Source organism: Xiphophorus couchianus, chromosome 13, assembly GCF_001444195.1.
Source record: "Xiphophorus couchianus chromosome 13, X_couchianus-1.0, whole genome shotgun sequence".
NCBI classification, from domain to species: Eukaryota; Metazoa; Chordata; class Actinopteri; order Cyprinodontiformes; family Poeciliidae; genus Xiphophorus; species Xiphophorus couchianus.
The window spans coordinates 12,982,274-13,010,258 of NC_040240.1; the positions used below are offsets into that span (position 1 = coordinate 12,982,274).

Genomic DNA, 27,985 nt, shown 5'->3' on the forward strand with positions numbered 1-27,985 from the left:
TATATAGCTGCTTTCACAGTAAACATCTGCAACTTTCTCCCTTGACAGACAGTAAGTGCCTCGTGATGTCTCAATCCTGTTCTTGCTGACAAAATACATTTACATCTTAATCTGCCTCTCAAGACTAGTCCACCTTACTTTGGTCGAGTTGTGTCAGCACTTCATTGATTATTCAGCTGTAAAGCTCGTGATCCTATATAGTTGAAGTGGTGTTTCAGTGCATACTGTTTCAGTGTTAGTGGGTGCATGTCTGCAATTTTTACCTGGAAAAAGCTTCCAACAGGTGCACTGAAGCCTGTTTAGGCAGCTTTTGTGAGCACTATACTTTGACCTGCAGGGATAATGTCGAGAGCAAATGAGTGAGTTGCATAACGCAGGTCATGTTTCTTTCAGTGTCACATTGTATAGGTGGCTCTCCCTCTCTCTTTTCTGCTTCCATAGTTTTACACAGTCACATTCAGTTCGGTTGCACAGACTGCAATAAAACCTATAACAATCATCTTGATTCTTTTACACTGTTCAGAGATATAAAATAATCATTGGCTGTTGCTTTGGAGCTTTACGAGTTGATGCTTTTAAAATCAGTTGAGATTATAAATCTCAATAGAATTCAGCCATTTGCAGTAGCAACAATACAGTCTAGACTCCCTCTTTTTACCTCTGTGCTTCACTTTTTCCTTGAAAGGCAGCTATTAAGAAATGCATTGAAAAGGTTTGTATGCTTTTTTTCTGGCTGCATTTGTGCATCTATTTCTAGATTACATAAATTATATTGCAGCCTTGAGATGATTTTCTTCTATTGCGTACATTTTTCAGCTTTTCTACTAGAAAATGAACAAACTATTTTTTCCATCCAAAAAAAGTACAAATCACATACATAAGATGTATAGTTAAGGATCATGGAGAGTGCTCCATGCTCCCTAGGGTTCAGAACGTCTGAAATATTCCTGCTCCAAGGCAATGACGGCAACAACTGCTTCATCACACATCCCCTGATGTTGAAACAGTTTGATAAAATCAGTTACATGTAGGGCTGCATGATTTTAGAAAAAAAACCCTAAAATAATATTGTCAAATACTGTGATTACAATTTAATTTAAGATCACACATTCTGATCTCATCTTCTTTCTATCATAATGATCACAGCTAGAGTTGTAAATTATATTGAACCGCAGTCATCTCTACAATACCAGTGTTTGATGAAATTTAATTTTATTGACTAGACCACTGATATTTGTCACAGTTGGGGGCATTTTGTAGTTGGAAAGGAAGTACTGCAAAATGTGGGGTTATCACAGTCAATATTATAAACAATAACATTGCTCCTTAGCTTCACATTCACTATCACATTAACACTTTGTTTCTAAGGGTTGTACTCATTGGTCAACTATATCATTGCAGGATGTTAATACTGCTAGAATATCACATCCAACTAATAGTTGCTCTTTAAGCATTCGTTTGAATTCATGTTGATACAATACAGTTTACATGGCAGTTACAATTATGTTTGATTTTGCATCTTTAATGTTAAAAATATTTAAATGTCAGAAGTACAGATTGAAATATGTAGAACTAACTCCTTAGCAGGACAATAGAACTTAAATATTTTTTCTTCAGGTAGAGCTTCAGCCATCATGGAACAGAATAGCTATTAGCTAGAAATGAATCAATCTGGCTTTTCTATTTAAGTTTCAGTTATATTTTAGGTTTGTCTTTCCTAATCACATTTTTAAAAAACCTTTTTGTACTTTAACACATACAGTGTGAACTCATTGGTGCAAACTTTTATTCTTTTGAATTTAACAGTTAAACACAACAAACAGGAAAGCACAAAAGAGAAAATGTGCTGTAGGTTTTGGTGATATTTTTTTCATCCTACTGAGAATGAATGGATTAAAATGTTGTCCTTATTTTTGAATCAAAGCATATGATTGATACTGACCTCAATACAATTAGCACATTTTACAACATGTTGACCTTGAATGTGTTTGCATATTTTCAGTTTTAATGAAGGGACATTTTGGCTTTTAAATATTCTTTTTTTGTCTGAAAAGCCTCAACATTTATTGTTCTGTGTTGGAATAAATACATTTTAAAATGACAAGTTCTCTCACTACTTCCATACCTTCATTTCTTGTCCATAACCTGAATCTCAATCTTATTCCAACTCTCTTCTGGCCCGAGTTTAACTTACTTCTTCAAAACTTCTTGTCTGTAGTTGTTGTAACATCTCTCTAAAAATAACAAGTATCACAAATGTCCTTGATGTCCATACAATACTTCCACTTCTAGGGTTAAAAGTTTAAATTGGTTTATCACATAACCTTACAGAACACGTAGACAGGAACACAAACATGACCCGACCCATGGCTCTGTTTTTCCGTTTTCACAGCTTAACCTGTCAGCGTCTCTGAATGCGCATGTGTAGGTGGGTTCATGCAGGTGTGTCCATTACTGTTTGAGGCAGAGGAGGGACAACAGGCTGGAAAGCAACAGTATGGCAGGCTAAAAGGGGCTGTGCACAGACATACAGAGAGCAGGGTGTCAGGAGTATTGAGTTCATCACACAATGACAGGGAACCGAGTCTGAGCCCTGTAAGTGGAAGCTGCCTTTTCACAATATTTAGGCCAATGTTTTCCATAAAGCAGACTGACAGGGTTAAGCCAGGTGAAAGCTCTGCTCCGTATTGATTTGACCCCTCAACTCCAGCCAGGATGGATATTGATTTCTGACAAGATACAGGTTAACAGAGGATATCATTACACTCAGCCATAAAAAAGGGAAAAAATATTGCAGTAAAGGGATTTTTATTTTTTACTGCTTGTTTTTGTCTTTCTCCAAGTGAAATTCTAAGATATATAATATTTACAAAACATCTTTCACACAAACAGAAAATGGGGAGCCTTTTATTGGTCTGTTTTGCAAATGCTTTACACTTAATGTCGTTGAGTTATTTCATAGTTTCTGTGGCGATACGCTAATTAATCTCTATAAAACAGCCTGCCAAGCCAATGAAAACACAGTGCAAACCAGATTATATTACTGCTACTCTTGCTGTCACTCAGAATTACCCAAAAACTTCACTCAAACAAATCTGAAAATAGCGTGCTGTGTTGTGCCAGCGTGGTTCTGAAATCTGACCCTCATGCAGAATCTGTCTGTCTGCACTCTCAGTATAATATTGTGCAGCAGTAAGCCAAAGTGGAACAGAGGAGACAGTTGTTAACATGACCCAGCAGGTTACTATAAAAGTGTATGAATATATTGAAAATGTCTGCAAAAATTCTGAAAATATATATGCTAAAGAAATTAACCTGAGTTCCACAAGGCAATAGTGGCAGGATTAAAGCAGGGAAGCAATCAAGCTCTCTCTTCAAAGGACACATAGGTTTCTGTTACTCACAAATGGTCGTTATGTTGTCTGGATTTTTACTACACACAACTTGAACGATTCAATTTTTTGGTTGAAATTCCTCTGTTGTGAATTTGTTTTTTGTCTTTGCATGTATGACTCAACAAACTACAAGGTTATGGGCCTTCCAAGTGTTTATGTGATACGCAAAGGTTGCTTGTCTGCATTTGTAAAAGTTTGCTTCAACTTGTGGTGCGATCCGTTTGGGCTCAGACGTTCCATCTTACTTTCACTTACATGTTTTTGAAGTGCTTTTACTGAGCTGTCAGCAAAGTGCCAGGGCAACCAGAGTTTTCTTTGACTGTATAATTGATAGAATTGCTCATTGCTGCCAATCCAACCACCTGCCGATACACCCTGCTGGTCAGCTGGCTGAAAGGAGGCTCCAACACTTTTACTCGGCTTACAAGAAAAGCAATTATAGCCTTTTGATAGATGCAAGCTAATGCAAGTCATAATTTTGTGGAAGTGCAAACCTACTTTTGAAACTATACTTGGACCGCCAACAGTACAGAGCCATGCTCTACCCAAGCAGACTGATATATCAGCTAATATCAACTTGCTGTTCCTTCAGTGTTATTCTAAAAAAAGAACAGAAAAACCCCTGAAATGTTCTGTGCAATATGCATGTTTTACTTGAAAACTGAAATTTTATAGGTTTTGTTCCATGTTTTTGTGTAAGAAAACAACATAAAACCATAAAAAATAAAAATTAAATGTTATGGATTTAGTGGACTCACAGTGATTGATATTGCTTACATTGGTAGTAAGCAACAATGTATTAGCTAATCTTGTCACTAAACGGAACAGGAACAGCCAATCCAAATTTAGACTTTTGAAAAAAAGGATTGTCCAAAGAAGAACCAGTTAGCTGAAATTGTTTTGTTTTTGTATTGTGTTGCTTGTAATGGATATTTACTCTGTAGTTTGGAATGGGAGTTGGCAGTTGAATTCTCAGTCACCATTAATGTAGGACATTGTCGATTGATGTGTGAGAGTAAATGCAAATCTGTTAAAACATGTGAATGAGTTTGAAGTGCACTGCTTTTATGATTTGAGTATTCAGCTTAATGTTCAGCTGTATTATGTGAACGGAGATGAGTTTGCTTCACTTCAAGTGGTTCTGAAAACAACAAAATAACACTGAATAGTGCTTTTATTTGTACATATGCATAACTCTAAACACTTTGCATAAAGGACGTAGAGTTAAGCTCACACAATGGGTAATACATGCCATCACATCATTTTGCGTGCAGTTTCTATGCATCTGCTTCTTAGGTTTTGGAGATTGAGTTCTCAGCACAATAGGAGGCAGGCCCAGCATCAGCAGGGGGAATATGATGGCGTGATTAATACATGTCGAAGATTGTGTTCATTGAACTGTTTGAAAAAATTGTCTTTGCAACATTTGAAGAAGCATCAGAGCTTTACTTCATCTTGACACCTTTCGTCCAGCGATACAGCATATAATCAAAGTGTCATTTGTCTTCTCTCCTTCTTTAATCAGTGTTTGTCTGTTTTCTTATGAAAAAGAGTGAAAATTCAGATTTTTATTTTTTGAGAGGACATTATAAACAGGTAACCAAATTTGTATGTAGTCCACCGTTGATTAGTCAGTCCTAAAGGGCTGCTCTCCTGTATGTTTTAGATGTTTCTCACGTTTAATTTAAACTTTTCAATTTGTGGCCTCTGCAGAGCTTGATCACAGGCTGAAGAGGTAACTTATTTATTTGATCTAGGTACTTATATAAAACATAGAGTAAGTAGGTCCATGAGAACTGGAGTTGAACTCTTCTGATTTGGTCAAATATTCTCCCTCCACCTTTTTTGCAACACAGTGAGGAATTTTGCAAATGTGCTCACTTATTTCCACAGAAACACCAAGATCTGCTGGGAAATTAGAGATGTTTAGTTAAAGTGAGCCAAACTCATGAAACATGCCTAAATGAACCTTAATAGCTATGTTTTTGGGGGATAAAAGGAGGACACAAGCCTCAAATCGGTGTCTCATGTGGGTAAACAAAGCATGGTTGCCATGCTGATTGGGCGTCGGTGTATAAATAGCTTGGGTGTTGTTCTGAATACTCCTCAGAGAGGGCAAGAGAGCAACAGAAAAATGGAATACCAGTGACAGAGATAGTGTGGGATACGGCAAACAGATTTTTACAAAGGTCAGGAGATTTTAAAGATTGAAAATACGAAGCGTGGGATAAGTTTTAGAAATGAATATGCAGATATGTTTCCATTATGTTTCTTATTTAATGGTCTTGATAAACATTTTCACCTTGTTATGAACTCATTTAGCTTTGTGATATTATGTAATTATAAAGGTTGAGGTTGTTTAGAGAAGAATTTTGTGAGCATTTGTTTGAAGGTTAAACTGATAATTGCACTGAATGCAAATAAAGGTATAAAAGGTACAAAACTCTGCAGCATAGTAAAATACTCTGCCTTGTAAAGTATTTATACAACCTAAACGGTTTTCTTTTTTGTTACATTTGAAACAGATTCTTCATCTGTCACATACAATCCCAGTATGATACACTGAAGTAACAACACAAAATGTGAAAACATTTTAATGTTAAGGATACTTTCTTGTAACACATTAGTAGATTTTGCAAAACCACTGTAAAACATTTGGTAAACTGGGCCAATAAAGTTGAAAAATGTGCTGATGTTTGTTTTTCTGCAGGGAATGTTGGCTGTAGCTGCGGACAGACAAAACTGAAAGGACATTGAGACATCTGAGACGCTTCTCCTCCACTCCTGGAAAGACTCAGTCCTCACGTCAGTCAACGTAAAGCTCTGGACGATTGTCAGCTCCCAGCTGAGCAGGACGCTCCACCTTCTCCGCCCACATAGCTCTGACTCCTCTGCTCAGGTAAGAGTCAAGTGAGGCACTTTTTACAATTAGAATTGTCAAATTATTAGCTGCTGTGTTTATCTGTTGCGTGTTTGTGAGTAACAGTTTTGTCATTTGTTGCTTGAGAGTGATCTCTGACATATGGTCCTCTTTCGGAAGACGTGCTGATGTTGGGAAGTTAGACTGGTAATAAATCTGTCAGTTATGCAGAAGCTGTCAAGGGATTGATCTTAAGTGGGCAGGAGAGTGGAATATTTTTCTGCCAGGCCATTTTGTAGCCATGGTAACCAGAAGCCTTTGGCTTTGAATTTTCTTTGATTGATTCAAATAAGAAGGAGTAAAAGCAGTAGTTTCAGTTTGTGGCCTACTAAGTGCCTTTAAGTGTTTTTTTGTAGTCATTGAAAGGCGACTATGGATTGTTTTAAATGAGTGTTATCGCTATTGCGCAGAAAATGAAGTTTATATTCCCTAGGTTCATTACTATGAGAACTATATTTCTTGTCTTAATTTCTGTGCAAAATAGTTTTTAAAACATTGCGAAGCAGATGAGCTTGCCTTTTATCCTAATGTGCTTAAAAAGTGAAAGGTGAAACGCCGTCTACATAAAGAAGTTGATTGGTGTTTAAATGTGGATGAAACACTGTTTATAAGTTGAAATGTTTAGGCTAAATTTAGACGGGACACATGGTTACAAAGGCAAATGTGCAACATTTTCTGTCTCGGCTTAATTTGGACAATCACTGGCTGACTGGAAATATCTATAAAAAGATGTTTGAATGCTTATCTTCAACCAAATTCTCTGTTTGCTACTTTTTATTGGTTTATGTAACGCCCTTCTGTTTTTCTAATTTTTGTGTCATCTTTGCTGTACCTTTTGCAACTCTCTTCTCAGTTCTTTGCCTTTTTTTCACCTGTTGGATATTGGGGCGCACACTCTCTTACGCAAATAGATTTAGTAAAGGGGTTAGGAAAGTCACTAAAGCAATCTCTACTTTTTCTATCCTCTCATTGCCTTGCTGTTGTTATGGAGGAGATGAATAAGTCCAATGGTTAAAGTCCTAGAATTTATCCCCATTTCAATCCCTTACAGTCGAGGGTAATTCTCTTAAAACTGGCATACACAATGCACAAGTACATGCAAGTGTTCATCATGTCACATCCATGTTAAAAATGTGGAAAGAAAAAATTGGTTATGCATCAGTTTTTGGAAACATTAACTTGAAAGTTTGCTACTAACCAAAACATGTTCTAGGTTTACTTCACACAGTTAAAACTGGATTATTTCATGTCAATATTGCACCACATAAACATTTTGAGTTAACTGCAAAGACTGATTTTCATTTCTTCATTAACTGTTTTTGTATACATAAAATGAAGTATGACGACACATACCAAAAAACTGCCAATATATGTCATAACTCTTTGCTTTATCAGTTTATCTGTTTAATTGTCTCCTCCTCTATTTTTGCTTGTAAATTTTAGTTTAATTTGACTTGACTGACATTGAAGCTGCTTTTACATTTTTATGTCTTCCTGCTTTTACTGTCAATAGTCAAAGCTAATATGAATTTTTATTCTTTATTTTTGATAAAAACATGCTGCTTTTAAAGATTGGATGGTCCTCTTTTAATATACCTTTAAATTTTTATTCTTTTCATGCTCCTAAACCGATCAAGTGGTCACTCGTGTATTTCAGAGTCAATATCTTTGCTCTTATTCTGATTATGCTTACCTTTATGATAGTTGGAATAAAAACTCTGCATGACTTATAAATTATGATGTTAATGAAGGAGCTTTCGGTTTTCCCCAACGATTGACACATGGGTGCAACTGCCTAAATCCATGCACACACACAGCGGTCACACACTGCGGTCTTCACAGGAAAATGACTGTCTCTTCTACATTGATGCACCTAATATTTTTCACATGTCAGGACATATCTGCAGTTCATTGTGTCCAAGAAGAACTCTGCTCAGTCTAAGTTTGACTTCCAAAAAAGCAGGGTTAAAAGTGTATGCTAAAAGGTAGTACCACTTCTGAGAGCATTCATGCACAACACTGTTCGTGACAGTAACATATGTGTATGCACTATTTCTTTCAACTTATTAATATAAATTCAATATATATTCATATGTTCAACTTTAACAACCAAATATTCAATTATATGCCTTTTTTGTTTATAAGCCACCAGTGATATATAAGGACGCTCCCCAACGACATCACAAAATTTAGCTCTAAGCCACTTCAGCGTGCCAGGGGACTTGCTGCATAATTCTACAAATATGTTTTGAAGTACAGACTAATTAATTTATTAAAATATCTGCAGAAATACAAAAAAGGAGATGAAAAGTAATTGGACAAATCTGCATACAGAAAGCATAAGCGGAAATGTTAGATGCCGATAAGACAAAGGAGAAGATAAAGCTACATTTTGTAAGGTGAGCCTCAGCGATACACAGTCTTTCTTCAGCAATTATCTCTGTTGGGTGCAAATTAGACATTTTTCTCCCTTATGATTTATTCTTTTTGCTGGCTTTTTATTCAGTTGACAGTTGCTTTTCTCTAAGCAGAAAACCCATCAGAAATGAGCTGATGCAGGGATGGCAGTCTAAAAGCTCAGTCAGTGACACTGACATCGGCGTCATCAATTCATGGCTTCGAGAGCAGTTTGCCCAGTTTACATCAAGCCGAAAACATCAAGCCAGAACTATAATCTGAAGCTTAAATCTATTGAAATGAATTGCTATTTTATTTGTTGATCAGTATGCTTTGTCCTCTAAGAAATTATACAGCATGAAATGAATATTTTCTTTTTGCAAATTGTGTGCTTTTAAAATGCAGGTACCCTCCAGATTGATACCAAATCTGAACACCGCCTGTGTAGACACAGATGGAGCAGTGGAGCTGCTGCCACTTCAGACATGCTGCTCACACTATGCTCAAAAACACGGACCTTGCAGTGAGCAATCTGCTGCAAAGTAACAGAAAAATCCAACCAGAACTACTCAACTCAAATATCTGTGCAAATGTTGGAGATGTGATTTCTCAAGTTGTGCTGTTGTACCCTATAACAATTTTATATTCTGATGTCTGTGTCGTTTTTCAGAAGGAATATGCCCTAATCCAACACTGATCACATTTATTGGCATACAACTTTTATGAAATAATTTGAGACTTAACCTGCACTTGACAAGCTTCAGGATAATTTGAGAGCAACCTAAACTGAAAAAGAAGGGAATATTTTTGAAAAGAAAAAGGAATGCTAGTCCCTTGTTAGTGCCTATGAAACTGCTACGATCCAGTGAGGACTCATTAAAATGCGCTTGCCTAACATTTTGCAAGACTTAATATTTCCCCTTTAATTTAATACCTGTTAGATTTACATACACTAATGGGTGAACTAGAAAGCCTAATGTCTTACATTAATGGAGTGCAATCTCCTAACAACATTTATAACATTTGTCACTTCCCTGGAAAGGTCTGTTCAAATGTGGTGCTTTTTTCATGGTAAAGTTAGTTCAGTTGTCATCATTTATCAGTGGCATGATATTCATTTAAAACATTTTTTAAGTGTAATTTCCAAGGTTCTATTTAGATTGTCAGATTATGGTCAAATTGTTTGATATTTTCTGGTCTGAACTAGGTCTGTGCTCAGTTATGAAAAGGGTTCAACCGTCAACATGCCTCTCTTACCTGGTCAAAAATAGTTTTCCAGTTGAGATGTTAGATCATTGGTGTTTATGCCAAACGTCATAAATTACATCATATTTACCTGATAAAGAAAGACTCAAAATTCAAGGATGATACCACTGAAATAGACAGCCATAGTAATGCATTATAATATCCTTGGCAGTGTTTATTACAATCTCCTTTAAAGCACCTAGATAAAAGATTTATTTTTGCAAAAAATATTATCATGAACAAATCTATACAAATTATAGACCTTGACAACAGGTTAAATAATTATATATATTAAAAAAAAATCTATGTCTCCTCTTGTTAATTCCAGGTTGTGTCTGTCTCCCCAGTCTACTTAGATGTGACTGCACAGCTCAGATCAAACATAAAGATATGCACACTTTTTACTGAAAGCATCCCAGTGACACACTTTCAACCATTACTGGCTGTAAATTTAAATTCAGATGTTAAAATTACTTCCTGACAGCTTGTTTGCAAAAAAAGAGAGAAAAACTCTGCATGGCTTTGATTTCTTTATCAGTGATTAGGATACGAGAGATAGTTTTTATGCCAAGAGGAAGAGTAAACCTTGCAGGGAAATCCTGACAGTGCTTTACAAATTCAATTAACTCTCAGGGATAGATTTTTTTTTTCATTTGTTACTGAAATATCCTCTCATCCATTTCAATGTAGCCTGCAGTGGTGGCTCACTGTGATGCCAAAGATGTCAAATTACTAATTAACTGAGAGCTGCTTTCTGTTAAAAAAAGCATCTCTGATGCCTTCAAGTATTCACCAATCCTAGGTTGTTTAGTTCATAGATAAATATTCATTATTCCAGTTTTTATTGACATCAGTTAAATTTGTGATTTAACAAGTTTAGCAAGTTTATTGCTAAGAGTATTTTAAGAAAGCATTGGGTATGCAATGCTTATCACCAAATAATTAACATAAAGCCTTGTACTTAACACATTTTATTGCTTCTACATAGGATCTAGTTACATTTGGGGCACATTGCTGCTTTGAGGGGTTAAAACAATTGGGGAAAATAGTCTCAGTGTGTGAGCGCGTGGAGTTTCCCTTCTCTGTTTTCTTGTAATAGCTTTACTTGGCTTTATTTGATCTGGGCCTCTGCTCTCTCGTAGTAGGATTAAACTGTGTTTGGAGGGCAAGAAGGAAAACACACACATTCATTTACACATGATGCCGAGACAAAGGAACGTGGAATTACAGAGAGTGTACATTTGCTTTTAGCTCAAATATCACCGTCGTTCATAGAGATATTAGTTTAGATACTTGCAACCGGCCAAAGGTAAAGTTGACCATTTCCAAAATGTTACCACATTGTTATGCACAATGCTTTATCAAAGGGTGCAACAGTAACTGAAGGGAGAGAAAAAAAGCACAGATACAGAGTATTTTTAACCAAGATACCCCTTCAGATTCACTTCAGTTTCCAAAAGATCAAGAAACATTAATACTTTGGCTGACCTAAGGATGAATATATTAGAATTTGAAATTCCATCTTCCAGTGTCCATGTTTTATAAAGGTTTGACCTGAATTTTTGCCGACTCAGATAATTGACCATTTTAAACTGTCTTCAGCATCTTATAAAACAATAATCAGCACAGCTACCATGATTAGCATTATCAAAACACCCATTCCTATATGTGATCTTGGGAGAATATAGATCCTTACCTGAACTCACAGATTTTCAAAAGGCTGCCAACATTTTTAAATCCAAGATTTCCAATGACCAACAGAGCTTAAAGGAATGTTATTAGGATCATGCAAACATTGTCTAGATCTGATCTGACTGTCCCCTTGTTTTTGCTGAATACTTTGATTGTTTGATCATTTTTATAAGGTCAGTTAGTTCAGAGTCGAGTGCAACAAACTTAAAAATTACACTATTCTCATGTCGGAGTTCTTAAATAGAGCTATTTTCCTAATGTTTGAGGAAATACTTGCTAAAGTTAATACTTTCTATTAAGCCGAATAAACATGTTTCCTAGTTATTTTTTTGGCAATAATTTTGTGATTGATGAGATAATTTAATAAAGACAAAATTGAATGCTTCATTTTCCTCATTAATTGTCACACCACAGCTCTTTGAAATGCTGCTGTCTGGCACAAACACACTTGGGCTGACTCTGCACACTGTAGAGTTTGTTAATTACCTTATCTGGTGTCTGAGAGTTCAATCGCTCTTCTGGTTGTGAAGAGAAAAGGAGTGGACAGAGATAAATGAAGGGTAGAGGAGAAGAATGAATGAAACAGTTACTCATTGTCCTTGTCACTCGTCCTTAGAAGTAGCAGGAAACAGTGAGGATTTTGAAATATGAACTTCTTAAGTCAGTGATATTTTGGAACTAAGAAGCACAATTGAGGTTATGAAATCTGGGCTGTCAGGAAAAAGGTAATTTCTCCCTGCTTGTTAAATTTTGTTCATTATGTTGAGATGTTGATTATTTTGACAGTCTTGCCCTGACTACACCATACTCATAATGAAAAATGTTAGTTTCAGTTTTGTGCAGTGGAATCCTGGGAAGCCTGGCACACATCATGCAATTTCCAAAATCATATAGGACCTGATCTTGTCACACTGTGCAAGCTCAACATTGTGAAATCTTAATAACAAACTGCACAGTGCTAGATGTAACACAGCAGAACATGTCGCTACAGTACAAGAGACATCTGTCCAACAATAAATGGACGAGAAGTAATGAGTGTAATTATTAGAGTCTGAAACGAAAAGGAGGAGACAGTTGTGGTAGCTCTTGTGAACGGGCGAAGAGAACAAAATGATGGCAGAAAATATCTGACACATCTTAGTATTTCCCATAGGTTGTCTTTGGTCTTTCAGTGCATTTGTCAAACTGAATGATCACTGACCAGCAATCCAAACTCGACACCCTAGATTTTTTTCAGAATCGTTTTACAGTCAAAGATTTTGGCTAAGACGGCCAATAATCACACAGTGTGAACTTTGCTTTAGAGGCTGCAGAAGAGTTTAGACTGAGACTCGTACTAATTGGAAAATCAGAGGGAAGACTTGAAAAATGATGTAAACAGATGATCTCCATCCAGAGAGCTTTGGATTTATTCTAACATTTGCATTTAGGAATGGATAAATTGCTTAGGGAAATTACTAATAAAATGTCTATTATTAGCGCAAACCTTCTCTACTTCCTTTGGCTTCCTATCATTACATACAACCTAACTTCTGCTGCATTCCTCTTTGTTTTCTCTTGTTTCTCTCCTGCTTTATAACATTAAGCAGTGAGTAATGATGGCTGACATCATCCCTGGCTATGCTAGTCCTGACTAATTGGCCAGAGCAGTCTGACTGCATTAGATGCTATTCCTTTAGGGTATTCCCTGTCCTCCGCCTCCACTTTTGAAAGATAACCCTCATTGTTTGCATAGACTACAGCAACATATTGCTTCTGTTATAGTGGGTTTATTGTATTCACTGCATGACAAAAACAAACTGCGTTTGTTGAAAGCTGTTTGTGAAATTAGCACCCCTGATTCATATGCTGCGTGTTTCTAAATGTGAGAGATAAATAATGTTAAAAGCTGTGATTGCTGTCGAGCTTGACTGGTCTCGCTAATTGGTACCATCTGAAACGCACGTCTTGGGATATCTAGAGAATATTACAAATGCACTACAGGGACGCTAATGTACCTCTGAAATGTCTTTGGTTATTGTGCAGGTGCTCTACCAGAGAACAATAATGCTTGAAAAATTAAGTTGCGCTTTGGATTTAAAAACAGCCTCCGCTCATTTTCTCTTCTCACTCCCTCTTCCATCCGTCTGTCTTCTCTCCTTAACTTTAAGTGCCACCTTTTCAGGCAAGGCATTAGGATTACAATAATGGATGCCTCCCCTCTCACTCCAACTCCTACTTGCTCTCCTTCGCGTCTCTGTTCTGCACATTCTGTTCTGTACATCATCTTGGCCACGAGGGCTGTCTTCTCTCTGCAGCTTAATACAATCACATCAGTATACAGTAAGTGCACTGTGAGAGCTAGATGCAATTGAGAAGAGTGATGATAGAAAAAGGAGGGTACAGGTGGGTGCAAACTGGCATGAGCGATCACTTCATAGGAAGGTAATCACCTGAAGGCAGGACTGAGAAATTGTCCATGTTAGATAATTTCCATAAAACACAAATGTCTTTTACATGATCAAGGAGTTACTAATTTTTTGCTGCCCTTAAATTGGATTTCTCTGAACACTTTTGGTCTTAGAGCACCCTTTTAATGACACAAAGCAATTGAAAAAAAAAGAGCAGATAGCTGCTTAATTAAATAATGCATCAGTATTTTATCTTTATGGTGAGGGGGGGTTCTCAAGTAATCAACAGTTTATTGTGACAAACACTTTTCACCACTTGAGCTCCATTCAGCAGCTTCAGCTTTTAGTGAGATGAATGACCATGGCCTTTCGTGTTGCCTGGGAAGTCCTTATGCTGAGACCTACAGAGAGTTTATTGCATTTTACAACTAGTTCGTATGATGAAGTGTCATCTCTCTGAACACCCACTCTCTCCTACCTTTCCTGTTCTCATCATGCGTCAGTCTTCATGTGGCTTACTCTTCCTTTGAGCTGTTACCTTTATGTAGTTTTTTCCCTCTTTGGCAACCCTATCTTCACTTCCTCTCTTTCATTTTGATGTTATATCCGCATGCCTCTTGTGCTTCTGATGTTTCACTTTGGCCTAATGTTTTCTTTATCTTGTTTCTTCCCACTTTTAGTAGTTGGGAGCATCACTACATGCATTTCTCATCAGAACTGCATTTCCTGGAGCCTCTTTAATACCTGGTCTGTTGATTTTACTTTGTGGTGCAAATCTGTGCCACTTGTATAAATTACATCCGGTGATGCTTTGAGGCTCCTTCTCTGACTGTACAGGCCTTGGAAATGTTGTACAACAAGAAGGTGCCCAATAGCCACTTATCTCCACTATCTGACTGTTATTTTCAGCAGTGAAACTATATTTTATTTCAGTTACATTTCCTAACTTATTGCAAGTCACTCCATGCTCTACAGAAACCAGAAACTGCCACAAATCTTGAAACAGACAATGAAAGAGGGAGCATCAGTACTGTGTCAAACTTAAAGACCACTTGTCACCATATTTTAGCAACAGAAAGAATGAAAATCTTAAAATGTGAAACAGAAATAAATCAAAGTTAGACTACCTATTGCTTTCAGAATTTATAAGTGTAAAACTGATACAAAACTGACCGTTGGAGTTTTACCCTTTAAAAAGGAAAACGTTTTTTTTAATGGAAGATCACATAGCATCTAAATTTTCAGTGTCTTGAAATATGTAACTCCACATAGTTGTAAACAGAAAATAGACTTATTGACAGAGAAGTCATTACTAATATGAATATGTGAAATGGATCTGTCCATACTTATTGGTAATACAGAAGAGCACTTTTACTACAAAGACAGATCATCGATGTAGGGAAAGTGAGTATGCTCTGTCAACGTCAACAAAAACAGCTTCTCCACTGGAAAAACCTTTCGCCCCAGGAACAAATTGGAGCCTTGTATGCAATTTATATCTTAGCTACTATAGACCTAAGCATGAGCAACAGCTGGGCAACTAAGGTGGTGACAAGTGTTTGTTAGCATAAAGTTTATGATGCAAGAGAATCAAATTTCTTTCTTTTTATCTCCTAGTATAAAACATCTGTTGATTTTTATATTTTGGAAAAAATCAATGAATTCTCCATCCAAATATTCCTTTTGGCTGATTATCCATATTGACTCATTTTTTATTTTGTTTTTGTCTGAACCAAAAGCAGGACAGAAAATTGGACTGCAGCTGCCACATGAATATTTTAACTTCCATTCTCTCCATGACATATGCTTCATTAGCCTCACAATAATTAGGTGGAGAAAAGTGGCACACACCTACACATGGATCCCTATTTTTAAGTAGGCAGGTAATGCAGAGGTTTGGAAAAATGGTAGGGTTGAGATCTATAGACATCAGAGTAACAGGTGTTAAAAGCTGCCAGAATTTTAGTGCTTTGAATTATTATTATTATTTATTTTTTTATTCTTTTTACAAGAACACTCACCACAGAGTGTTTTAAAATGACTCATAGGGTTGCTGGTTTGTTAAGTCTCCAGGCTGCTGCTTTTAGACAACATGTCCAACTTCCTGTTTCACACTGAGAAATATCAACTTTTTGAATATGAATTTCAGCTGCCTACTTTTCTATCACTGCATTTTTTTATGTATTATGCTTTGATCCCTTTTTCAAATGTAACATCATGGCTCTTGCAATTTTTGGCTTCTTATCATGCTGCTTTGTGCTTGTTTTACTCACATGCATTTTAAGTAGTTTTAGGTTTCTGAGATGAAAATCTATGAAAATACAGTTCAGTTTCTTGGAACATAAAAGTTTTTGTAAAACTTTAAACATTAATGTTTTAAATCCCTTTGAAGTTGCTAAGATCTTTAAGGCTCTTTCTTTCTACTTTTTTCCCAATTGCACTCCCACTTAATTCATGATGTTAATATTTTCACAAAGTTTGGTGATTGGAATGATAGATTTGAAATCTGAAAAAGTCTGTGATGTTTGGCCAGTGTACAAGACTTGCTTGCAAACCAAATTACCAACTGCTCCAGTTTTATCATTTCAGTTAAGCAGAAAATATATGAGCTAAAGTGGAGATTAAACTGGGAGATTACTGAAATAAAATGCTGACTACTGTATATTAAACCGGTAAGAAGTCCTTTCACAATAAATAACTCCTTCCTTGGAAGCTCAGGCTGTCTTCACAGAGACTATCTCCAGTGTGATTTTGTCCACAGACAACCAACATAAACACTATTAGATTTTTGTTTTAGGTACATTTTTATTTAAGCTAACGCTACAGATCTGAAAATAATATGATCGAGGCTTCCAAATTTCTGCCATCAGTAAACATAATTTTGAACCAAAAAAACTTAGAGGTGGGTGTTGTTCTGTTCCTCTAACTGATATTTTTTCTATACATATAAAAATATATATATATATTTTGTCTTTAAGAAGTAGCACATTTGATTCTCTTCACATTTATAATACCAAACATTTTATTATTGCAAGATCTGCTTTATGTTGTATAACAATTTCTTGTTAACAACATAAAGGGAAGCAAGGGCTTCTGGTAAATATGAGTTTTCCTTGGGAATTCATGTTGCCTGAGTAAACAAATCATTACTCTTGTACTGTGTGCTGATATTTACACCAAAAAAAGTGGCAATTGGAAGGGAACTTAGATGTATCTTCATTTACTCAATACTTTTGAAGAGACCGATGATGATTGTCTACAGGTTTTCCTTTACTGTGAGTATTGAATCAGATATTAAGACATTGCTTTATGATGCAGTTTTTGAAATTAGCTGCCATACTTCTATACCAAATGTAAACAAATGAAGGTGTTATTGAACTTTGTCTGCATAACACTGAAATTTCTAGTAAATAAAGACAAGAAGGTACATGTCCTTCTCTTTGCGTAACAGTTTTTTTTTTCTTTTTTCTTTTTTTGTGTTTGCCATTTAGTAAGCCTTCTAAAAACAACTCAGAAGCACAGTTCATTAAATAAAACCTACCCTATCCCCACACTTTCACCTGGTGTTTGAACTGGCTTGACATTTCCCTTGATGGTGATCAAAACTTTTACATTCTTGTTTTTTGTTTTTTTTTCCCCAACATGTTTTCTGAGAGTAAAGCAGAGAAAACCTTGTAAAAGTGCTCTGAATATCATGCCTTTTCCCATTGAGCTCTCAATTAGCTTTTTAATTTGTCGGAAGATCTGCTCAGGTAGCCTGGCTGCAGTCAGGGTCCTAACACACATGCAAAGACATTAATTGTAAGACATAATAATTAAAAAAAATTAATAGAAATCTATTTTGGAAATTTGTCTTTCTTGAAATTGTTGAAAAAGTGTAGGAGCCATCTTTTGGCCTGCTAACAGGCAGTGCACAGCAGCAGCTCAACTCAGCTAGCAAAAAATAGCATGACTAAAAATTGTAGTTTTAAAATTGTTACTATTAAAAACGTTGTGTCTTGGATTAAAATAATGTTGGTGCATAAAGTTCTGTAATTTTATTTACTCAGTGTAGCTAAATGGACACATCTTAATTAATATATTACCAAAATATTAATGTTTGGACATTAAAATGATGCATGATGCTAATTTGTATTAAGAAGCTGTTATATACTATGTGAATTTAGATTAAGCCTACTGTTCCTCCACTCTTGGTAGTAGTTGCACTAGTACTGCTAATAATCAGTAAATGTACTTCAAAACAGGGTTTAAACATTTAAGGTTTAGTACATGGAATCAGTTTGGTTGGTTTTCTGTTTTAGTGTTGCCTTCATATCAGTATTTCCTTTTTTCCAGCTACTTTCTACTTCTTGGAGTTCTGGATTATAACAGGGTTTTGCTTTCCTGCTGTTTTAGTTTATGCTACCCATGTCTTCTGTTGATCAACTTGCAATAAAACTCTCCTTTAATTTTACCATCTGGCTTTCCTCGATTCTGAGCCATCTGTTGCAGTATAGTATGTTGCAGTGTACTTTTCATGATGATTACGTAGTTTAAACTGAACCTCCTATGGTTCACATCTGTTTAATTTAAAGCCAACCTTACCTCCATCTGATTTGTGAAATGACATTTCAGTTGTAGTTCACTGTCAGAAAAAATTATTTGACTACATATGAGAACTAAAGGTAAATGATACTTGCTGTGAATTTTTCGTTATTCTTTTTCAAATAAAATTTCTGTCGTGGACTACAGAACAGAGACATTTTATCACAGAATTTGTGTAATACAGCTGTTTGCAACTATACTGAATGCTGATGCTACTTAATGCAGCAGTGTAATAGCTTCAGATGGGGAGCCTGCTGTACAGTTCAGTGAGCCTAATGACTTCAGAAGAGTCTGTGTTTTAATCTAAACTGAGGTTTGAGTGAATTGCTTCAGCTTCAACATTACGGACTGAGATTATTTACCTGGATATGGTGACACTGCAATCAATAGTTTCTTGTCTGCTCAAATGAAATATTTCTAGGTTAGGAGGAGGGACCCCAGTGTGCTTGTGTGGATCCGTCGATCTATGAGTGTGAATGTCTTTGACAGTCAGGATTACATAACCGACATGCCTGTTGCTGCAGGTCACCACACACACACGCACACGAGCGAGTTTGTTTGTAATACCTTGTGGGGATCATTTTTCCTGACACATACTTTGTGGGGACCCACTGCTCCTTGTGGCGACCAGGCTTTGGTTCCCACAAGGGGAAACGCTGTTTTTGGGTCGGGGGTTAGATTTAGGACTAAGGTGTGAAGGTGTGAGTTTTGGTTAGGTTTATTGTTAGGTATGTAATGGTTAAAGTTAGGATAAGGATAAGGCTTAGGCTGTAGAAATGAATGGAAGTCAATGGAAAGCCCCCACAAAGATAGCCACGCATGTGGCTCACTCACTCACTCACTCACTCACTCACTCACTCACTCACTCACTCACTCACTCACTCACTCACTCACTCACTCACTCACTCACTCACTCACTCACACTCTCTCTGCCACTGTCTCACAAATATGTCTAACCCTCAGGGTGATTAAATATATTTTCTTCACAATCTTCACCAACATGATACGTTTTTTTCCTTTAAAATGTTTCATTTTTTGGCCTTTTAACCTCAATACTAGCTTATTGGTAACAGAATTTAGACTGTAGTATCTTTGTTGCATTTTTAAGAGATGACTTAATTCCTGGAAAGTGTTTAGCTTGGGACAGAGCACACAGATGGTCATATGATACGAGAGTGAATAAATAAACGTGCAGATGAGGTTCTGAACTTCTACAGGATGTTGGTCTTTTTCCCTTTGAGACTCTGATGTATTTGTATGGCATTCATTCATCATCCTTACAGTTAAACAACCTACATTTTTCTCAAGAGTTTAAAAAAAAAAAATTCAGAAATTGCATTAATTTAGTTGTTTAATTTAATATGATGTTTTAAATAATTCTATTAAAATTTAAAAATGTGCAACCCAGCCCAAATTTCTGAAGAATGAATTTTATTTTATTTTGCTAAGTAAAACCAAGGATCTAGTATTTGTAACAAAGGAATGAGGTGCATATTCAGACATTAAGACATTCACAGGGTGATCAGCCAAAAAACAAAGAAATTGGCAAGTACATGGACATGCACTCTCACTAACATGTGTACTTTATTTTTGTTTCTAAATTGTGAAATACTGACTGCTCTTACAGCACACGAGTACAGTGCAACAAAACGTCAACATTTCTCATGTAGGGTTTCGCCTGGAAAATTTGTTAACCCCAGTGGTAGGGGTGCTGTGGGCAGTCAACCAGCAGCCTACCATCTTTGAGTCACAAAATGTTTAAAATTGACAGGAAATTTTAAAATGTCACTAGGTAATTTGTGTTATTGAAAGAAATGATTAAAAATACCTAAACACCAACAATAAAGTCCTTAAAAAATGGCAAACCCTGCTCTCGTGTTGGAAAGATTGCTTTCTGACAAAAAATAAGTAAATACAGATCAAACTACAACTGTCTTGGGAAACCTAGTGGTCTGTCCTGGGTATTAATTCATTTAATCGTATTTGATTTTAGCTATATTTAATTTTTAAATGGAGGAAAACAACATTCAAAGTATTTTCGTGTGAAAGAGAAGGATTTTTGCTTGCTTGTAATAGATTTTATGGAAAAATTTGGGACTAGTAAGATGAATGGGAGGAAGTATTTTAAAAATATGAGTTTGTGCCATAGAAACTTCGGTCTGGTAAACTAACATGGACAGACATGGTGATTGATTAAACATTAATTCTACTGTAGCCCGTTTTCATTCCTTTTCCCTTTTGTCTCCGTCTTCTTCAGCTCTACTAGCACCAGGGGATCTGCATAGTTTCATTATATTTGTCAAACGTTTGTTTTGCACACAGTGTTTTGCCCCTGTGAATGTAAATATACATACTGTATACACAATAAAACTGGAGACGTTCTGTGTGGATTGTGCCAGGGTCCACTTTGGGCACTGATTCTATTCTAAATGAAGCAGGAGTTTGTGAATTATTGAAATGCCTGTCCTCTTTTCCATGCTCCATCTTTTTCCTCTTTCCCTCTTTAGATCTCTATTTTTTTCCCTGCGTTCCTCTTTCTCAGACACGCTCATATCATCGCTTATCATTTCTTTCAGACTGACTTGTGGACCAGTATGTGTGGTTGTGTGATATTTGAAGTGGAGTGTTGGTTAATCTCGTGTTGTCTTTTGGGACAGATTTGGCCCATATTACAGCCTGCTGTTACTGTGTCTGAAATCTCTTGTGCATTGAGACAGTCATTATTTACTGCCGCTTGTCATCCCTGCTCCCTCTCTGGCTTTTTATTTATGCAGCTCCACCCTGCCTTGCAAAAGCAGAGATCCAAATGCATCAAATTTCGTTACTTTAAATCTTGTTTTACTTCTATCTACAAACACATAGACTAGTAATGATTATAAAATTAACATAGTCAATTCCAACTGTAACACATCACAAGCAAGATCAACCAGAGTGGATTGTATACCATCTACCACCCACAGGAACAGGGAAAATACTTTTATTCCACCTTCAACCCTACCATTTATCATCTAGAGCTTATCGCTGACAATGACTCTGCCCTTTGTCTTCTCTCTCTCTGGCTGTCACAGACTTCCACATAAATGTTCCTAATCGAGAACGATTGTGAAAGGGTGGGCCTTTATGTTTGTATAGATTTGGTGTCATGCATCAGTGCTTGGTGCCAACTTATTCCTGATTGTAGCTGATGGAGTGTTGGCAGTGGGATCGGTTTTTGGTTCTTTTACTGTATGACGGGAGGTGATGAATTGTGTACTCATAACAAGCTCATCTTCACAGGGAATTGATTTTATGTCAAGTGTTTTATATGTCTATATATGCAACTATATTCTCTTGTTAAACTTTTATAATAGATATGAGATTAATGATATGTATAATTCACTCTGGTTGGATTTATTTAGTGCTGTTGATAGTAGGGTTTAAAGAAGTTGTTTCTTCTTTTTGAAAAACTATCAAATCTTTTTAAGGGATCCCATGTGGGATCTTGTAGTACTATTGCTAGAAGCTTAGTGTGTATGACATATATGAGCTACATGGAGGTCTGAGAGCGGAGAGGACCCAACCTTTTAAGATGTCCATAAGAAAGATGGTTTAAATTCCTATTTTCCTTAATGCTCAGGTTTAATCTTGGTGATTTGTTCTACCATAGATCTGAGGTGTGGTATTTGTATCCACTGTAGTGTTTATCGCTCTGCATCTGAAACACTGCCTCCTCTGTCCTCTATGCACATCAGTATTGATATGAACATTTACTGGTCCGGTTATTTATGAGTCTCCACCCTGGTAATTTTCCATTGGCTAATTCATTCTCCAACTTAAATCAAATCCACAGCAGCCCCATATTTGTTATTATGACAATAAGACTGAGTTATAAACTGTTCTTCTCCTGAATACATTTTTTGTTTGTTTTATGTTCAAATCTGTATGTTATTTAACGTAACAGTACTGTACTGTACGTAACAGGCTGCACAGTGGCGCAGTTGGTAGCACTGTTGCCTTGCAGCAAGAAGGTCCTGGGTTCGATTCCCGGCCGGGGTCTTTCTGCATGGAGTTTGCATGTTCTCCCTGTGCATGCGTGGGTTCTCTCCGGGTACTCCGGCTTCCTCCCATAGTCCAAAAACATGACTGTCAGGTCAATTGGTTTCTCTAAATTCTCCCTAGGTGTGAGTGTGTGTGTGCATGGTTGTTTGTCCTGTATGTCTCTGTGTTGCCCTGCGACAGACTGGCGACCTGTCCAGGGTGTACCCCGCCTCTCGCCCGGAACGTAGCTGGAGATAGGCACCAGCAACCCTCCCGACCCCATTAGGGACAAGGGTGAACAGAAAATGGATGGATGGATGGATGGATGGATGGAGTACTGTAACCTTTCTTTTTTTCAAGCTCTTTATCTTATTTACCATATACTAAAATTGAAGACAAAAGCTCTTTCCCATAACCTTTTCTGGTATGTTTGTGTATATATGTGATTCTGCAAAGAGACAGATCCAAAGGCATCCAAACTTTGTCAAACTTGCATGAGCTCTGACACACATGATCCCCATGGGTTTATGCAGAAACTATTTCCTGTTTGGGGCTGGGGAGCAAAGGGAAGTAGTGAGGGTGAAACAGTGCGTCATGACACCAGTGGGCATCCTGTGTGCTCTACCACGACTTGGGTGGTACCAACATATTTGTTGTCTAAGATTCTTAATGGATCCAATTGTTAGACCACTAAAAGTATAAGTTGAGCTTAAAACAAACCGTAAATGTTGACAATGTACAATTTGCTTTTGTTTACAAAATCACATAAAAATATTCTACAGTTTATACATTAGTCACAATTATCACCTTTGTGTTAATATTGGACAATGAGTGTTTTTGAGAATAAGACTAGACATGGACATGTTTATCTTTTTCACCTTTGATACTGAAAGGAGCAGGTAGATATGCTTCTGGTAGGGTCAGTTCAACCTCATTCAGGATGTGGAAAGACCTATTGATTAAAGTGACTTGATCACTACCCCACCTGTCATGGCAAAGCTGCTAACCAGAATAGATGCTAGCTGGCTTTGCAATAGCTGATTGAACTACCGTACCCTAAATTGTGAGATCTGCTTGCTGATTTCCTTTTATGATATGTAGGGTATAATTTGTAAAGAAGCTGCATTGCAAAGGAAGAGAAAAAAGAAAGAGCCATTGGAAAGTCAAACTAAAGGAAATAATTATCCACATTAATAAAGGTGTTGAGAAAAAAATGGGATTGACTGTCGCAGCATTCGGGAGAATAGCTTCACTGGTGTTCTCTCAGGGTGTGAAAACGGACTAAAAACAGAGACAATGTAACACCTTCCTGTCTGGGACATTACACATTCACCTTAGGAGAAAAATACATGATAACGTATTATTTTTGTGAATTTTATAACACGTTGTCTTCATATCTTTGCATGATAATGCTCAAATAGTGTGTATGTTGCAGAAGCTGTTAACGTTTTTACAAATGGGAAAATAATTATTGTTCATAACATTTTCCTCAGTGAATATATTTCTACTGAGGTCATTAAAAAAATCACACCAATATCTTTAACAACCCGAATGCAAACAAAGATGTCCAAAGAAATTACTCTATAATTGGTGTGTAATGAAGTGGGTTGATTCAGGAAAGCAGAAAAGCATTTGCTGATGATAAAATCTTCTGAATATGTATTGTATGGAGACATTATCTACAACCATTTCTTCAGATGTGATTTTCTCTATTCTTTCATGCAAACTGTCCTTAAATCTTGGCAGATCTGTTCACCTTTTCTGTGCATGAAAATATTCAGTTCTAGGTTCATTTAGAAGAGGCTTTTACATTACAGATATTGTGAAGTTGGATGGAAACAATGAATACTTCCTCCTCCAAATACTTGGATAAACTACTCGGCAACTCTTTGCATTGAATCAAAAGCAGAAAATCATTAAACATTTTTATGTATTCATTCATTTATAGCAAATATTATTGTTTCAACATTGACCAATATTATAGCAAATTGCATATTTTCCTACTTTACAGTGGCATTTGGTTCCTAGGTAGTTATTTTGACTATTTTGGCAAACACTACCTGTCTATGGCTGTCGCCTCCAAAATGTGATCTCAGTAATGCTTCTCTGTGCTTCCTTTTTTGCTTTTACCCTATTATGGCATGTTTCTTGAGAACTACCTTGGTAACAACAAACCTTTTCATAAGCCATCGATTTGCACTGAACCAGTCGATATTGCTTTGCACAGATAGGGGCAGGAATAATAGCTAAACAGTGACAGATTTCAGCTATTTTGGACTTCATATGCCTTTTTGCTGCTTCTTTTCTACCCATGCTTAGCACTCATTCCCACTGTCATTCTACTTTATTACAAATAACTAATTTAATGGATTAATTTGTCTTGATATAGCTGTATCTGAAGCTGCTACCCCCGCGATCTGACCCGGGATAAAGCGGAAGAAAATGGGATGGATTAATAGCTGTATATTTGGGAATTTGTGTTGTGAATTTCATGCCAATAACCCCTTAAGAAATGCTTTGTTTTTACAGAGAAAATCTTGACATGGTCAATACTTGCTGCATGTGTTGTGCTGTTGAGGATTAGTTCCTTTTATGGGCATTTTACAGCTTTCATTAACAACCAGATGTTTTTCATTCCATTTTAGTGGACCAATATGTGTCACAATAGCAGCAGATAGGCAATGTCTGATTTTTAAAAGCCTCTATACAGTGTAGTGCCAATGCTTTCTATCACAGTTTGTTTGACTCTGATATATGCACAGGGAAAAAAAACAAAAAAAAAACTAACACCACTTTCCTTAAAATAGACTAGAAAGCTGTGCTTTTCCTCTCCATAGCAACAGTTAGGCACTGACTCTGAGTTGACAGAGTGGATTCTCTCAGCTTTTTATTTACTTTGTTTGCGGATGTGAACTATACGTTTTTTTCTCAAAGTGTGGTGTTGCTCATTTGAGGATGATTGAAGAGTTCTGAAACCTTGTTTGTTTAGTTGAGGCCATCTCTGCGTCGTTCTAGAAATGGTGATGCTGTCATAAGAAACATATTGAAGTTCAGACAGCATCATTCCTCTCCGAGGACTAGGTGGGATTAATGAACAATCTGTGTTTGCAGATATTAATATGTGCACTTCTGAAATTATACTTTTATGGCATTAGTGACAAATAGACAATGGTGTATAGACAAACATGCACAGTGTCTACTATTGGACTCAGATTCCATCCAGTTAATTCATCCTGCACATAAACATAACTACTGCAGATGATGCTGTGTCTATTTGTAGACGTGAGGTGGACACAAAAACACTGAATAGCATGGGTGCGAATAAACGCAAGCACACACATATACGACGTGTAACATTTGGCGCGGATACGCGGCTGCAGCTCTCCAGATGGCGGGAGCCGCCCACTCACTGCCAGTTGTTATACAATATGTATTGTATAACAGCAGGGAGCAAGGGGCCCCGTTCACAGAAACTACACACAAACACAGACTCATTTGAAGGGTGTCAACATGTTGTCTCCATCCAAATTGATGTAAAAACATTGTGTAGTCCTTGTCTTGCATACAGCATTAAATACTTGGTTTAATCCTCCTGCTTCAGTCAGGTATCATCCAGCCAGCCAGTTGATTAGACCACAAGACTAATGAAGCTGGCCAGCCACTGAGACGGATAATACATTTGTCTGTTTGCCAGCTTTACAGCTGTGCACATAGTCACACAGCTGTTCTGTGAAACATACAGCTGGTCATTCAAAAACCTAAATAACCAAAAACCAATCTATTTTGTCTGTAGTAATACAAGCAAAATAAATATTTAATAAAACTCAAACTTTGAATGTAGAACTATCCAGTTAGGAGTTTGAACTAGATTTGATCAAATGCAATCTATGTTGTGTAAAATAATTTAGATTGCATGTTGGAAACCTTTGAAGCAAATCTAATTTGAGCGTTTTTAGCTACTTATTACTTCTGTGCTTTTAAATAGTTCATATCATGTCTTGTCTGTTTGTTTTTCTTCATAGTATCAAAATTGCTACCAGAAATACTATTTCTAAGTGGTAGAGGTGTCTTTGATGCTTCAGTAACCAGGTTTTGTTAGCCTGTCTGACCAGAAGTGTTGTAGTCATCCCTATCAAGACAACATGGCAACTGAAAAACTACTTCCTTTTCTTTTTTAAACAATGTTGTCTTTCTTCCTGACTCATTACGTCTGTTGCAACATGCTGTAGTGCATGCTGAAGGTTAATGCTCGCAACATCCTCTTTGCGGTGTTCAAGGGCAGGTTTTTAAAGTTATGGATATTTATCATGTACTGAATCTATTTTGGGCTCTGGCCTCTTATCATGTCTTATGCTGTAACAAGACTTCTGTAAGTGCCCTGACCTGTAAGGTTTTGCTTGAATATGAGGTGCAAGTTGTAATACAAAAAGGTTTATGAAAGTAAACTTGCTAGATAAGAGTCAACTAGAGTCTGTAGGTATAACAGCAACTCCCTCGCGTCTCATCTGCTGTCACAGCAACGGACGACAACTTGCCTTCCAAATCCTCCAATCACTCTCTCACATTGTTTGTCTTGTATCTACAACACACCTAAACTTCTGTTCTCAGCAGTTGCCAGACTCCTTTTTCCCTCTACCCCAGGTGAGGTGAGCAAAATACAAACATGATGTTTTGCAGGTCTTACATGTGTGTCTGCTCTGACACAGCTGAACTAACCTCCTCAGCATGTCCTGAAATCCTCCAAAGGCTTGGTAATGACTCATTTGATTCCCATATGTTGAGAATGGAATAGAATAGAAATTAATAGATATTATTCCTGTGGTCAAAGCTTGTTATATATCTGTAATTCTGTGTTACTAGGTCCATCATTTGCAAGAATTATTTAAATTGGGTACTTTGAACCCATCGTCTATTTGCAGTTTTTTATTTGGAAGACTGTAGATATTTGCTTATTTGTAGTGCTATGACAGTTTTTACTTTGTCAATTAATTCATATTAAAGTGTATTTGAGCTACTAAATTGACAGTTATATATGTTCTTATGGGATGGGGTGTTCTTGACATGGGATGTCAAGTAGTTGCATATTTTAGCTTTTTAGAGGTGGCTGTGAACTCTAAGCCCTCCAAATTTAGGGGGTTAATTCCCACACCTTCACTGTTTATTTTCATGTTTCCTCTCCCTCTCTGATTCCACCTCTCTGTACAGGAATCAGGGGCATTTTGAATAGCAGTGCAGAAAGGTATTTTAAGAACTGAATATACAATATACAAAATTCAATATACAAAATTAGCTGTCTCACTGTATCTTAATAATATGGTAAAGTATAGACATATTAAAATCAAAAT

General features: G+C 36.7%; 1 protein-coding gene across 3 annotated transcripts in view; it reads left to right on the forward strand.

Moving 5' to 3' along the window:
* Positions 1 to 27,985, forward strand: part of atxn1a (ataxin 1a) — a 112,155-nt gene that overhangs the window by 31,918 nt on the left and 52,252 nt on the right. For all 3 annotated transcript variants that reach the window (XM_028037027.1, XM_028037026.1, XM_028037025.1), the window contains exon 2: positions 6,106 to 6,294. The gene's annotated coding sequence lies outside the window, so the exon portion shown is untranslated. The remainder of the gene's footprint in view (positions 1 to 6,105; positions 6,295 to 27,985) is intronic.